Here is a 14,697-nt window from a genome sequence, read left to right as displayed (position 1 = left end):
TCAGAATTGGTATTTTACCTGTTGAGACATAAAAAGCCTAAACAAAGATAGTAATTTTTATCTGAAACTAAGCTTAGGCAATTTAAGTAGAGAAAATTGTTATAAATTAAACCAACTGTCAAGTATAGCCTCATTTCAGCTTTCCTGGTGATTTAGTTTAGTTTTCTTAGAGAAGCCCCCAATCTGTAGTGTTTCTAAAACATAATATTCATATATACTGAATACATAATACATGAATACCAATATAGTGTTAATAGTAAAAAAGTCTCATTCTAGTAAAAGCAAACCATGTGTGTATATGTGTGTGTAAGCAATAGTGGTTAAAAGGTCACATTAGAATTTTCTTCTCCCTTAATAAGTAAACAACCTTGTTTTGTATAGAACTAAGCTGAGGCTAAAAGGAGGAGCGCTTTAATTTTTTTTTTTTATCCCTTGTGACCTTTTAATGACCTTTGGATGCAGACTATAGATAAAGAATATTCTGAAGGTGAAAAAGAAAAATTCCTTGGGGGTATTTTTCAGGTGTGTTTTTGTTAAGTGTTTAACATCACTGAATTCTCAGATCTTACATATTTTCAGGACACAGAACACATACTCTAAATGCAGGTGTATTCCTTTAACTGCAAGTATTTATTTAACAAATTTCCTCTCAAGTCTTCTGGTGTCAGACACAGTATGACAGTAGTTAAGGATCTGTCATCGTTCCCATTAAAAACCTTATTGTTTAGGCTTTGCTTCCTTGACTGTGTCAAATTACATCTAGCTGAGACTTGCCAAAGAAGTTGTCAGCTTAGATATGACTTCGATTTTGAAAAACTGTTGAAAATAGGAAAGCCATTTATAGTGACAGAAAAGAAGAGAATTTGGCTGGCATCAAATGTCTTTTCTTGCTGAAATATACTTGTTCATGAAGTTTTCCAAACAATTGCAGTATGGATTAGTACATTTTGACACTTTAAAAATAAGCATGCTTTAAAATGGGATAGATAATTAACTGGAAAAATATATGTCTCCGTGTATATTAGAAATGTTTCCTGGCTTCATTTTATCACAAGTGTCCAATATGTCACTATGATAGGATTGAAATGGCAAGATTCTATTTATACAGAATATGAATCAGGAACATCTCCAGAAACATCTACCACAAAAAGAACATTTGCATAAGAATATGCATTTTCATCTCTTTGGTATAGTCAGGGAATTAGGTTAAAACTATAGTTTTTGTATAATGCTTATATTCAGCATAAAGTAAAACTCAATAGGTTAATCAGTAATTAGATCTCTCAAGAAAAGACTTTTCTGAATTGTAAAACTCTAACAGAATCACCCAGAATGCAGTTCAGAGAGATAAAGAGATGGCAAAATAGAAGAGAAATTAAGAGGCATGGAGGAGAGAATTAAAAGCTCCAACATTTATCTAATAAGAGTTCTAGGAGAGATTAGAGAGAATGCGGCAGGGTTAATATTCTAAGAGATTATGGCCGAAATTTTTTTTTTTCAGAATTGAAGAAAGACATGATTCCTCAAATATAGCAAGCAACATTAAGTTGCAAGCAAGATTTGAAAAACAAATCCATACCTAGAAAATCTAAAAACTACCAGAAAAAAGAAGTGAGGTTCTTATTCTTTTCTAGGTAGAAAATTTTACTGATGACAGGCTTCTCACAGCAAAAAGTAGATGCCAGATATCAATTAAATAATTTTTGCAAAGTCCTATGGGGAAGCAAGCTGGGATTCCATTCCAAGCTAAAATATTGGTCAGGAAAGAGTGTAAAATGTAGACAAATGTATATATACAGATAGAGAAGATGGCGGAAGAGTAAGACGCGGAGATCACATTCCTTCCCACAGATACAGTAGAAATACACCTACACGTGGAACTGCTCCTACAGAACACCCACTGAACGCTGGCAGAAAACGTCCGACCTCCAAAAAGGCAAGAAACTCCCCCCGTACTTGGGTAGGGCAAAAGAAAAAAGAAATAACAGAGACAAAAGAATAGGGACGGCACCTGCACCAGTGGGAGGGAGCCGAGAAGGAGGAAAGGTTTCCACGCACTAGGAGCCCCTTCGCGGGCGGAGACTGCGGGGGGCGGAGGGGGGAAGCTTCAGAGCCACGGAGGAGAGCGCAGCCACAGAGGTGCGGAGGGCAAAGCGGAGAGGTTCCCGCACAGAGGCTCGGTGCCGAGCAGCACTCACCAGCCCGAGAGGCTTGTCTGCTTAGCCGCCGGGGCGGGCGGGGCTGGGAGCTGAGGCTCCGGCTTCGGTCGGATCGCAGGGAGAGGACTGGGGCTGGCAGCGTGAACACAGCCTGAAGGGGTTAGCGCACCACAGCTAGCCGGGAGGGAGTCCGGGGGAAAAGTCTGCAGCTGCCGAAGAGGCAAGAGACTTTTTCTTGCCTCTTTGTTTCGCGGCGGGCAAGGAGAGGGGATTCAGAGCGCCGCCTAAACGAACTCCAGAGAAGGGCGCAAGCCACGGCGATCAGCGCGGACCCCAGAGACGGGCGTGAGACGCTGGGGCTGCTGCTGCCGCCTCCAAAAAGCCTGTGTGTGAGCACAGGTCACTCTCCACACCTCCCCTCCCGGGAGCCTGTGCAGCCCGCCACTGCCAGGGTCCCGGGATCCGGGGACAACATCCCCGGGAGAACGCACTGCGCGCCTCGAGCTGGTGCAACGTCACGCCGGCCTCTGACGCCGCAGGCTCGCCCCGCCTCCTCTGTACCCCTCCCTCCCCGCGGCCTGGGTGAGCCAGAGCCCCCGAAGCAGCTGCTCCTTTAACCCCGTCCTGTCTGGGCGGGGAACAGACGCCCTCAGGCGACCTACACGCAGAGGCGGGTCCAAATCCAAAGCTGAACCCCGGGAGCTGTGCGAACAGGGAAGAGAAGGGGAAATCTCTCCCAGCAGCCTCAGAAGCAGCGGATTAAAACTCCACAAACAACTTGATGTGTCTACATCTGTGGAATACCTGAATAGACAACGAATCATCCCAAATTCAGGAGGTGGACTCTGGGAGCAGGAGATATTAATTTTTCCCCTTTTCCTTTTTTTTTGTGAGTGTATATGTATATGCTTCTGGGTGAGATTTTGTCTGTATAGCTTTGCTTTACAATAGCTTTATTTTACTTCACTATATTATAGCCTCTTTCTTTCTTTCTTTCTATTTTTTCTCCCTTTTACTCTGAGCCGTGTGGACGAAAGGCTCTTGGTGCTCCAGCCAGGCATCAGGGCCGTGCCTCTGAGGTGGGAGAGCCAACTTCAGAACACTGGTCCACAAGAGACCTCCCAGCTCCACGTAATACCAAACGGCAAAAATCTCCCAGAGATCTCCATCTCAACATCAAGACCCAGCTTCACTCAACGACCAGCAAGCTACAGTGCTGGACATCCTATGCCAAACAACTAGCTAGACAGGGACACAACCCCATCCATTGGCAGAGAGGCTGCCTAAAATCATAATAAGGCCACAGACACCACAAAATACACCACCAGACGTGGACGTGCCCACCAGAAAGACAAGATCTAGCCTCATCCACCAGAACTCAGGCACTAGTTCCCTCCACCAGGAAGCCTACACAACCCACTGAACCAACCTTAGCCGCTGGGGACAGATACCAAAAACAACGGGAACTACGAACCTGCTGCAGCCTGTGAAAAGGAGACCCCAAACACAGTAAGATAGGCAAAATGAGACGACAGAAAAACACACAGCAGATGAAGGAGCAGGCTCAAAACACACTGGACTTAACAAATGAAGAGGAAATAGGTAGTCTACCTGAAAAAGAATTCAGAATAATGATAGTAAGGATGATCCAAAATCTTGGAAATAGAATAGACAAAATGCAAGAAACATTTAACAAGGATGTAGAAGAACTAAAGAGGAACCAAGCAATGATGAAAAACACAATAAATGAAATTAAAAATACTCTAGATGGGATCAATAGTAGAATAACTGAGGCAGAAGAAAGGATAAGTGACCTGGAAGATAAAATGGTGGAAATAACTACTACAGAGCAGGATAAAGAAAAAAGAATGAAAAGAACTGAGGACAGTCTCAGGGACCTCTGGGACAACATTAAACGTGCCAACATTCGAATTATAGGGGTACCAGAAGAAGAAGAGAAAAAGAAAGGGACTGAGAAAATTTTTGAAGAGATTATAGTTGAAAACTTCCCTAATATGGGAAAGGAAATAGTTAATCAAGTCCTGGAAGCACAGAGAGTCCCATACAGGATAAACCCAAGGAGGAACACGCCAAGACACATATTAATCAAACTGTCAAAAATTAAATATAAGGAAAACATATTAAAGGCAGCAAGGGAAATACAACAAATAACACACAAGGGAATCCCCATAAGGTTAACATCTGATCTCTCAGCAGAAACTCTGCAAGCCAGAAGGGAGTGGCAGGATATACTTAAAGTCATGAAGGAGAAAAACCTACAACCAAGATTACTCTACCCAGCAAGGATCTCATTCAGATTCGATGGAGAAATTAAAACCTTTACAGACAAGCAAAAGCTGAGAGAGTTCAGCACCACCAAACCAGCTTTACAACAAATGCTAAAGGAACTTCTCTAGGCAAGAAACACAAGAGAAGGAAAACACCTACAATAACAAACCCAATACATTTAAGAAAATGGGAATAGGAACATACATATCGATAATTACCTTGAATGTAAATGGATTAAATGCTCCCACCAAAAGACACAGGCTGGCTGAATGGATACAAAAACAAGACCCATACATATGCTGTCTACAAGAGACCCACTTCAGACCTAGGGACACATACAGACTGAAAGTGAGGGGATGGAAAAAGATATGCCATGCAAATGGAAATCAAAAGAAAGCTGGAGTAGCAATTCTCATATCAGACAAAATAGACTTTAAAATAAAGACTATTACAAGAGACAAAGAAGGACACTATATAATGATCAAGGGATCGATCCAAGAGGAAGGTATAACAATTGTAAATATTTATGCACCCAACATAGGAGCACCTCAATACATAAGGCAAATACTAACAGCCATGAAAGGGGAAATTGACAGCAACACAATCATAGTAGGGGACTTTAACACCCCACTTTCACCAATGGACAGATCATCCAAAATGAAAATAAATAAGGAAACACAAGCTTTAAATGATACATTAAACAATATGGACTTAATTGATATTTATAGGACATTCCACCCAAAAACAACAGAATACACATTTTTCTCAAGTGCTCATGGAACATTCTCCAGGATAGATCATATCTTGGGTCACAAATCAAGCCTTGGTAAATTTAAGAAAATTGAAATCGTATCAAGTATCTTTTCCGACCACAACGCTATGAGACTAGATATCAATTACAGGAAAAGATCTGTAAAAAATACAAACACATGGAGGCTACACAATACATTACTTAATAACGAAGTGATTACTGAAGAAATCAAAGGGGAAATCAAAAAATACCTAGAAACAAATGACAATGGAGACACGACGACCCAAAACCTATGGGACACAGCAAAAGCAGTGCTAAGAGGGAAGTTTATAGCAATACAAGCCTACCTCAAGAAACAGGAAACATCTCGAATAAACAACCTAACCTTGCACCTAAAGCAATTAGAGAAAGAAGAACAAAAAAACCCCAAAGCCAGCAGAAGGAAAGAAATTATAAAGATCAGGTCAGAAATAAATGAAAAAGAAATGAAGGAAACAATAGCAAAAATCAATGAAACTAAAAGCTGGTTCTTTGAGAAGATAAACAAAATTGATAAACCATTAGCCAGACTCATCAAGAGAAAAAGGGAGAAGACTCAGATCAATAGAATTAGAAATGAAAAAGGAGAAGTAACCACTGACACTGCAGAAATACAAGAGATCATGAGAGATTACTACAAGCAACTATATGCCAATAAAATGGACAACCTGGAAGAAATGGACAGATTCTTAGAAATGCACAAACTGCCGAGACTGAACCAGGAAGAAATAGAAAATATGAACAGACCAATCACAAGCACTGAAATTGAAACTGTGATTAAAAACCTTCCAACAAACAAAAGCCCAGGACCAGATGGCTTCACAGGCGAATTCTATCAAACATTTAGAGAAGAGCTAACACCTATCCTTCTCAAACTCTTCCAAAATATTGCAGAGGGAGGAACACTCCCAAACTCATTCTACGAGGCCACCATCACCCTGATACCAAAACCAGACAAAGATGTCACAAAGAAAGAAAACTACAGGCCAATATCACTGATGAACATAGATGCAAAAATCCTCAACAAAATACTAGCAAACAGAATCCAACAGCACATTAAAAGGATCATACACCATGATCAAGTGGGGTTTATCCCAGGAATGCAAGGATTCTTCAATATACGCAAATCAATCAATGTGATACACCATATTAACAAATTGAAGGAGAAAAACCATATGATCATCTCAATAGATGCAGAGAAAGCTTTTGACAAAATTCAACACCCATTTATGATAAAAACCCTGCAGAAAGTAGGCATAGAGGGAACTTTCCTCAACATAATAAAGGCCATATATGACAAACCCACAGCCAACATTGTCCTCAATGGTGAAAAACTGAAACCATTTCCACTAAGATCAGGAACAAGACAAGGTTGCCCACTCTCACCACTATTATTCAACATAGTTTTGGAAGTGTTAGCCACAGCAATCAGAGAAGACAAAGAAATAAAAGGAATCCAAATCGGAAAAGAAGAAGTAAAGCTGTCACTATTTGCAGACGACATGATACTATACATAGAGAATCCTAAAGAGGCTACCAGAAAACTCCTAGAGCTAATCAATGAATTTGGTAAAGTAGCAGGATACAAAATTAATGCACAGAAATCTCTTGCATTTCTATACACTAATGACGAAAAATCTGAAAGTGAAATTAAGAAAACACTCCCATTTACCATTGCAACAAAAAGAATAAAATATCTAGGAATAAACCTACCTAAGGAGACAAAAGACCTGTATGCAGAAAATTATAAGACACTGATGAAAGAAATTAAAGATGATACAAATAGATGGAGAGATATACCATGTTCCTGGATTGGAAGAATCAACATTGTGAAAATGTCTCTACTACCCAAAGCAATCTACAGATTCAATGCAATCCCTATCAAACTACCACTGGCATTTTTCACAGAACTAGAACAAAAAATTTCACAATTTGTATGGAAACACAAAAGACCCCGAATAGCCAAAGCAATCTTGAGAACGAAAAATGGAGCTGGGGGAATCAGGCTCCCTGACTTCAGACTATATTACAAAGCTTCAGTAATCAAGACAGTTTGGTATTGGCACAAAAACAGAAATATAGATCAATGGAACAGGATAGAAAGCCCAGAGATAAACCCACACACATATGGTCAACTTATCTTTGATAAAGGAGGCAAGCATATACAGTGGAGAAAAGACAGCCTCTTCAATAAGTGGTGCTGGGAAAATTGGACAGGAACATGTAAAAGTATGAAATTAGAACACTCCCTGACACCATGCACAAAAATAAACTCAAAATGGATTAAAGACCTAAGTGTAAGGGCAGACACTATCAAACTCTTAGAGGAAAACATAGGCAGAACACTCTATGACATACATCACAGCAAGATTCTTTTTGACCCAGCTCCCAGAGAAATGGAAATAAGAACACAAATAAACAAATGGGACCTAATGAAACTGAAAAGCTTTTGCACAGCAAAGGAAACCATAAACAAGACCAAAAGACAACCCTCAGAATGGGAGAAAATATTTGCAAATGAAGCAACTGACAAAGGATTAATCTCCAAGATTTACAAGCAGCTCATGCAGCTCAATAACAAAAAACCGAACAACCCAATCCAAAAATGGGCAGAAGATCTAAATAGACATTTCTCCAAAGAAGATATACAGATGGCCTACAGACACATGAAAGAATGCTCAACATCATTAATCATTAGAGAAATGCAGATCAAAACTACAATGAGATATCATCTCACACCGGTCAGAATGGCCATCATCAAAAAATCTAGAAACAATAAATGCTGGAGAGGGTGTGGAGGAAAGGGAACACTCTTGCACTGTTGGTGGGAATGTAAATTGATACAGCCACTATGGAGAACAGTATGGAGGTTCCTTAAAAAACTACAAATAGAACTACCATACGACCCAGCAATCCCACTACTGGGCATATACCCTGAGAAAACCATAGGTCAAAAAGAGTCATGTACCAAAATGTTCATTGCAGCTCTATTTACAATAGCCAGGACATGGAGGCAACCTAAGTGTCCATCGACAGATGAATGGATGAAGAAGATGTGGCACATATATACAATGGAACATTACTCAGCCATAAAAAGAAATGAAATGGAGGTATTTGTAATGAGGTGGATGGAGTTAGAGTCTGTCATACAGAGTGAAGTAAGTCAGAAAGAGAAAAACAAATACAGTATGCTAACACATATATACAGAATCTAAGGGAAAAAAAAAAAAAAAAGGCCATGAAGAACCTAGTGGCAAGACGGGAATAAAGACACAGACCTACTAGAGAATGGACTTGAGGATATGGGGAGGGGGTGGGGTGAGATGTGACAGGGTAAGAGAGTGTCATGGACATATATACACTACCAAATGTAAAATAGATAGCTAGTGGGAAGCAGCCGCATAGCACAGGGAGATCAGCTCGGTGCTTTGTGACCACCTAGAGGGGTGGGATGGGGAGGGTGGGAGGGAGAGAGATGCAAGAGGGAAGAGAAATGGGAACATATTGTATATGTATAACAGATTCACTTTGTTATAAAGCAGATGCTAACACACTATTGTAAGGCAATTATACTTCAATAAAGATGTTTGAAAAAAAAATGTAGATATACAAAGACTGAGAGTTTATTGTTCAGTTTATTGTTCATAGAGTTTATTATTCATTGATTATTCTTTCTGCTAAAAGACCTACTGGTATATTTACTTCAATAAGAAGCATAAAGGAAGAAGTGGGAGGCAAATAAAAGAGGAAAGTATGTTGTTAAATGCAAATTAGTGTTGGCTGTTTCCTCTCCTTCCCCTTTCCCCTGCACACGCCCTTCAAGCCTTCAGTAACACAGTGAGGGGAGAGTCTGTTTGAGTTAAAGCCATACTAAGATCCTCTTCTGTTTCGTGGCATCAAGACTTTTTTATGGAGATACAATTTACATATAACATTAGTTTCAGGTGTACCACACAATGATTTGATACATGTATATATTTGTGAAATGATCACCACATTAAGTCTAGTTAATCCATCACCACAGAACGTTACAAATAATTGTTTTCTTGTGATGAGAACTTTTTTTTTTAAAGGAATACCTTATATTCTGAGATTGTAGCCTTCCTTTTTTTTTAGTCCTAGAACATTTCTTTATTATTTATTTATTTATTTATTTATGGCTGTGTTGGGTCTTCGTTTCTGTGCAAGGGCTTTCTCTAGTTGTGGCAAGCGGGGGTCACTCTTCATCACGGTGCGCGGGCCTCTCACTGTTGCGGCCTCTCTTGTTGCGGAGCACAGGCTCCAGACGCGCAGGCTCAGTAGTTGTGGCTCACGGGCCTAGTTGCTCCGCAGCATGTGGGATCTTCCCAGACCAGGGCTCGAACCCGTGTCCCCTGCATTAGCAGGCAGATTCTTAACCACTGCGCCACCAGGGAAGCCCGTGATGAGAACTTTTAAGATCTACTCTCTTAGCAACTTTCAAAGGTACAATGCAGCATTATCAACTACAGTGACCAAGCTGTACGTTACATCTGAGATTTTGATTAAAAAGAGCATTTGCTAAAAACACATGTTAAAAGTTTGAAAGCCACCACAGAACAAATACAAATAGATTTAGGAAGTGGAGCTAAACCAACCTCTGAACTTTGTGATAATTCCACTTTAAGAATGCACTTTTTAGTCTTGACCTCCATGTCCTGGTCAAGGTGAAGTTTGGTTTCTCTCCAGTTCCCTCATTAAAACAGAAGCTCACTGATTGGTTCTTTCTTTTTAACCCACCCTGTTTCCATGCAAAAGACACTAGTGTCCTTCTGGAAAAGTTAAGAATATAGACACTCCCCTAAGCTCTCTGTAGATGCTGTGGGTTAGGAAGATATTTTGTTAAACTTCATTTAACTGAAGGGATATAGGGTTGTTTTGGAGAAGGGAAAGGAAATGCTCAGAAAATGAAGTATCTCTAAAATGACAGCTGTGATACCCACTGTTTATTGAGTATCTGCATATGCCAAGCACATTACATTAACTTTTTTAACTGTAAAAATGACTTTACACTTTTGATATCATCAATCCTGTTTTAAAGATGTGACGATGGAACAGCTTGTAAAAGGGACCCTGAATTTGAGGGCAGGCACCTCTGGTTCTACCTCTTTATTCTCTCTACTCTGTAATGCTGTATCTTCAATAATATTCTCACCTATGAGGATCTTGTTCTAATGCTTGATATATCTTGATCTTTGGAAACTGGGGGAGAAATCAGTGTACAAAGCAGGATACACAGTTTTGCATTCTTCAATAGTATTTTTTCACTTTTAGTTTTTGACACACTATGTGATGTGTAAAATGAAAAAAATATAAAATAGGGCTTGTCCACAGTGGGCTAAATCTTTAATTCTCTTAAGAACATTAGTGGATTTTTAAAAGGCATTCTATACTAATGTTTGGCATGTGAGTAATTTTATTTTTTTGTTGGGGGGATGGTTGGTGATTAGTAGGTTTTCTAGAAGAGATAGAACTTAAGTGATTTTTTTTTTTTTTTTTTTTTGCTGCAAAAAGGTTTATTGTTTCCACTTGGTCCAAGGCTTGGGAGAGGGCTCCAGGGTGGTTAAAAAGCTGCCTAGTGGCTGCAGAGAGGGCCTTCAGGAAAAGCTCTGACGCCAGAGGGGCTCCTCAAAGGCCGCTGAACTTTGGAGACTCCTGTTCGTACTCGAGGGTGAGCCTTTTAAAGAGATACTCGCCCAGCCCAGCCTGCGGACCAGCCAGCCTGCGGAGGTTGGTCAGGTGGTCGCCCATCTTCTTGATGAGTTTCACCTGCTCGTCCAGGAAGCGGCTCTCCCGGAAGTCACAGACGTGGGAGTCTGTGAGAACCCAGGGCTCGCAGATCCAAAAGCGCCTGGTTCAGGTTCTTCTCCCTGAGAATGGGGGCTTCTACAGCGTCCTGGGTTTTACCCCACTCATCTTGAGAAGGCTTCCGCACGTCTTGGAAAAGGGCGCGGCTCCAGCACTGGTTTTGCATTTTCAAGAGACGCTGGGCGCCCTTGCGCTTTTCCTTGGCCAATTCCTGAAGAAAGTGGCCCACGCCGTGCAGAGCCACATCGTCGCGGTCGAAATAGGAGCCCAGAGAGAGGTAAGTGCCCGCCCCGCAGATGCATGTTGAACAGGCTGTGGACAGCGGCCTCCGCCTCGGTGGAATAATTCTGACGAATCTGGGAGCTCATGGTTGATTGGTAGTAAGGAGCTAAGCGCAAAAACCGGTGTTGGCCTGTCCTGGAGGCCAAGGATAGCTGAGTGGCTGATTCCAAAGGTTGTGACTGGAAAAAAGGTTGGAGGGTGGTCAGAGGCTGGAGCAAGGAACGTCCCTGGGTCTGTTCATTCTAAACACTGTTGAAGCAAAAGACAGGTCTGCAGGACAGCTGAGCGCACTGCCTAAAGTGAGTTTTTAAAAAAGAATCACATTATGGTAAACCAAATTATAAATAGGCAATAATTTATTAAAATCTGAATGAAAAGTTTCCTCTGTTAAAGAGGGTACTGTTAGGTGGCATCCTGCTCTCTGAATGCTCGGGGTTAGAAGGTGCCTTTTGATAGTGTGTCCTCACCTCTGAGCCCTAACCAACATAGAGATGGAAAAAATCATTTGGCTATATTAATGTTCCTCAAGCTGCTGTTGAGAAAAGTACATAAAATTGGAGAAAACTTTGTCCATGTGAATTCGACCCTACCTAAGAGAACAGCTTCAGGGCCTCTAAGATGCAAAAGCCATATTCTGATTGCCAGAGCACATGTGAATTGTTCAATCTCTTCATCAGAATTTGGCTTCCCATGTAGATTTCACGACAGGGAAGAATCTACTGAGCAACATTCCGGCTGTTACATTAGTCTCTTATGAATTTGTATGACGTTCTTTTGTTTTTGAGAAACTGATCTCTGCCTAGGATATTCACAAAATCCAATTTCTGAGCCTTTAGAACTGAAGCCCCATTTCTGGATTAGGATGCTCTCTTCTGAGGCCTCTAGGCCTCTACCTAGTGATGACCATCTCTGGACTCACCCCTTCAATCTACACAATTCTTCTGGGTCATCTGTGTTTTATTGTTGTTATTTCGTTTGTTCTGTGTGTGTTCACATTTATCCAGTATCGAGATTGTTATTTTCAGCCTCACTTTCTCTGATGTTGGGGGGGGGGGGGATTCCCTGAAGCAATACTTGTGGGTAAGTTAAAAAGAATAGGATGTTCACTGGAAACAAAGAAAAACGTACATGGTAAACCTAAAAGGAAACAAACTCATTTCACCTGTATGACATGGACCTAAACTCTGCAGTTCAACTGCATGTGACAGCACAAATTTCTAATCCTTGTGTGGCATATGTGTGTTGCTTTTGCTTTCAGAGAGCTGGAGGCTGTGAATTTACTTTAAAGTTTGATCCTCGAAGGTACCTCTTTTAGAATATTGAGTTATAAAAATTTAGGATCTAAACTTTGGGTTTACGTGTGCAAAAGAGATAAACTTTCTGTTGATCAAGCACTAGTCCATTGGAACTGACTGATAATGGATTAGAAAAATAATGTAACAGAGTCATGCAGCATTTATTTTGGAAATAGCATGGCGTGAAAAAAACAATTGAGAAACACATAAAATGAACACTGAAATGTTCACTTCCTATGACTTTTGCATGTCTTTTGGTGTGAAAGAATTCACCTTCAAATCTAAATCAACACACAAAGAATAAGCAAGATCTAGGAATCAGAGGACATAGAAAGTCAGACAAAATGGTGTGATTTGAGTGTCTAAGGGTAAAAGATGGGTTACATTGACTGTGTTCAGGAAATCTCTTTCTTTTTTGAGGGGGGTATGGTGCTTTCTAGGGGGCACATTTTTAACCCCATTGCATCACGGGTATACTCACATAATACAAATAATGAAAAGTGGTTACATCACTAGAGTGACTGAGCTCCCTACATGAAGAGCCAAAGGTCAAGAAGAAGCAAGGCCTCAGATATGAATTCTTGTTCTCTTTTTGGCTTTCCATCTTATATCTCCTTTCTGGATCTCACAGATCAGTGATTTCATGGTCCTACATCTCACACTCATGTTAGTCACCTGAGCCTCCCTTTCCTCAGCTAAACATGGGGGTAATGACATCTACCTCTAGTCTCATGATGGTCAAATGGTTCAATATATACATGACATTTAGAGTAGCTCCTGGCAGGTAGAAAGCATTCAAAAGTTCCTCCACCACCTCCTGATCACATCACCTTCTTATCAAATCACATTTCCTTTGGAGAAGAAGGGAACTGAGTTTCTTTCTTTAGTCTGGAAAGCAGGCTGGGTTAACTTGTTATATTTCTTCTGTTCAAATATCCTGAATACTAGTTTGCTAGGAGATGCAATAACAAAATACCACAGACCTGGAGGCTTAAACAACAGAAATTAATTTTCTCACAGTTCTGGAGGCTGGTATTCCTGAGATCAAGGTGTTGGTAGGTTTGGTTTCTCCTGAGGCCTCTCTCTGTAGCTTGCAGATGGCTACCTTCTCGCTGTGCCTTCGCTCGACCTTTTCTTGGTGCCCATCCCTGGTGTCTCTTCCTCTTCGTATAAGGACACCAGTTCTATTGGATTAGGACCCCACATTTATGACCTCATTTAACCTTAATTACTTCTTTAAAGGTCCTATCTCGAAATATAGTTGCACTGAGGATTAGGGCTTCAACATATGAATTTTAGGGGATACAGTTCAGTCCATAACACCCTATAAGACATTTTAAGGCTTGCATTTAGGTGAACACTTTGGCCACAGTTAACAAGCATGGCTCCCAACCTTCTTGAAGATGTTCATAGGTGTTTTGGCCTCAATAGAGGTAAATACATTGCTCTGAACACCGGGATTTAGCTCTGTTCGGTGACCCCCACTTCACCTGCTCCTGAATATTCCTGTGTTGAAAGGAGCTTGACTTTCTTGATCATGAAGTAAAAGGTAGACAGTACCATCAGGGTGCCAAGCTGAGTGCCAGAGTGTAATCAGACCCCCATCCAGGGCCTGGAGGAGTCAGGGGTATTTACCATCCTGTTGAGGTCTACAGTGGAGAATCACTTTAGGAATAAGACAAAGTAAGCAATTTGAGTTGGCATTCATTGAGTTCCAGGTCCTTTCTGTGACTCCCACTGTAGCTGTGTATTTGGCAAGTTAGAAGGTCAATTTACTTACTTTTGCCACGGAACCTATTGGTAGGTGGAGCTAGATGTTTGCATGGAAATGGGTAAGCCAGTTCGCTTAAGTAGTACATGGGTTCACAGGGTACATAACTGAGTTCAAAGTTATGGTTTGCCAGTTAGGTGTAAATTGAGGTAACCCTGACCAAGGCTACTCAGTGTATAAAGAAGAGAGACTGATAAGATGGCTTCCATCCCACACTAGGTCATCAACAGAAAATGATGCTTTTGTGTCTGAGGCAGGGGGTCCAGGACTTCTCGGAGCAAATCC

General features: G+C 41.0%; 1 pseudogene; it reads right to left on the bottom strand.

Moving 5' to 3' along the window:
• Nucleotides 1–10,853: 10,853 nt before the first annotated feature.
• Nucleotides 10,854–11,432, bottom strand: LOC103005643 (ferritin light chain-like; annotated as a pseudogene).
• Nucleotides 11,433–14,697: the final 3,265 nt, after the last annotated feature.

The sequence above is a fragment of the Balaenoptera acutorostrata genome, chromosome 6 (genome assembly GCF_949987535.1).
Source record: "Balaenoptera acutorostrata chromosome 6, mBalAcu1.1, whole genome shotgun sequence".
Taxonomy (NCBI): Eukaryota; Metazoa; Chordata; class Mammalia; order Artiodactyla; family Balaenopteridae; genus Balaenoptera; species Balaenoptera acutorostrata.
This window is presented reverse-complemented; position numbering and strand designations above follow the sequence as displayed.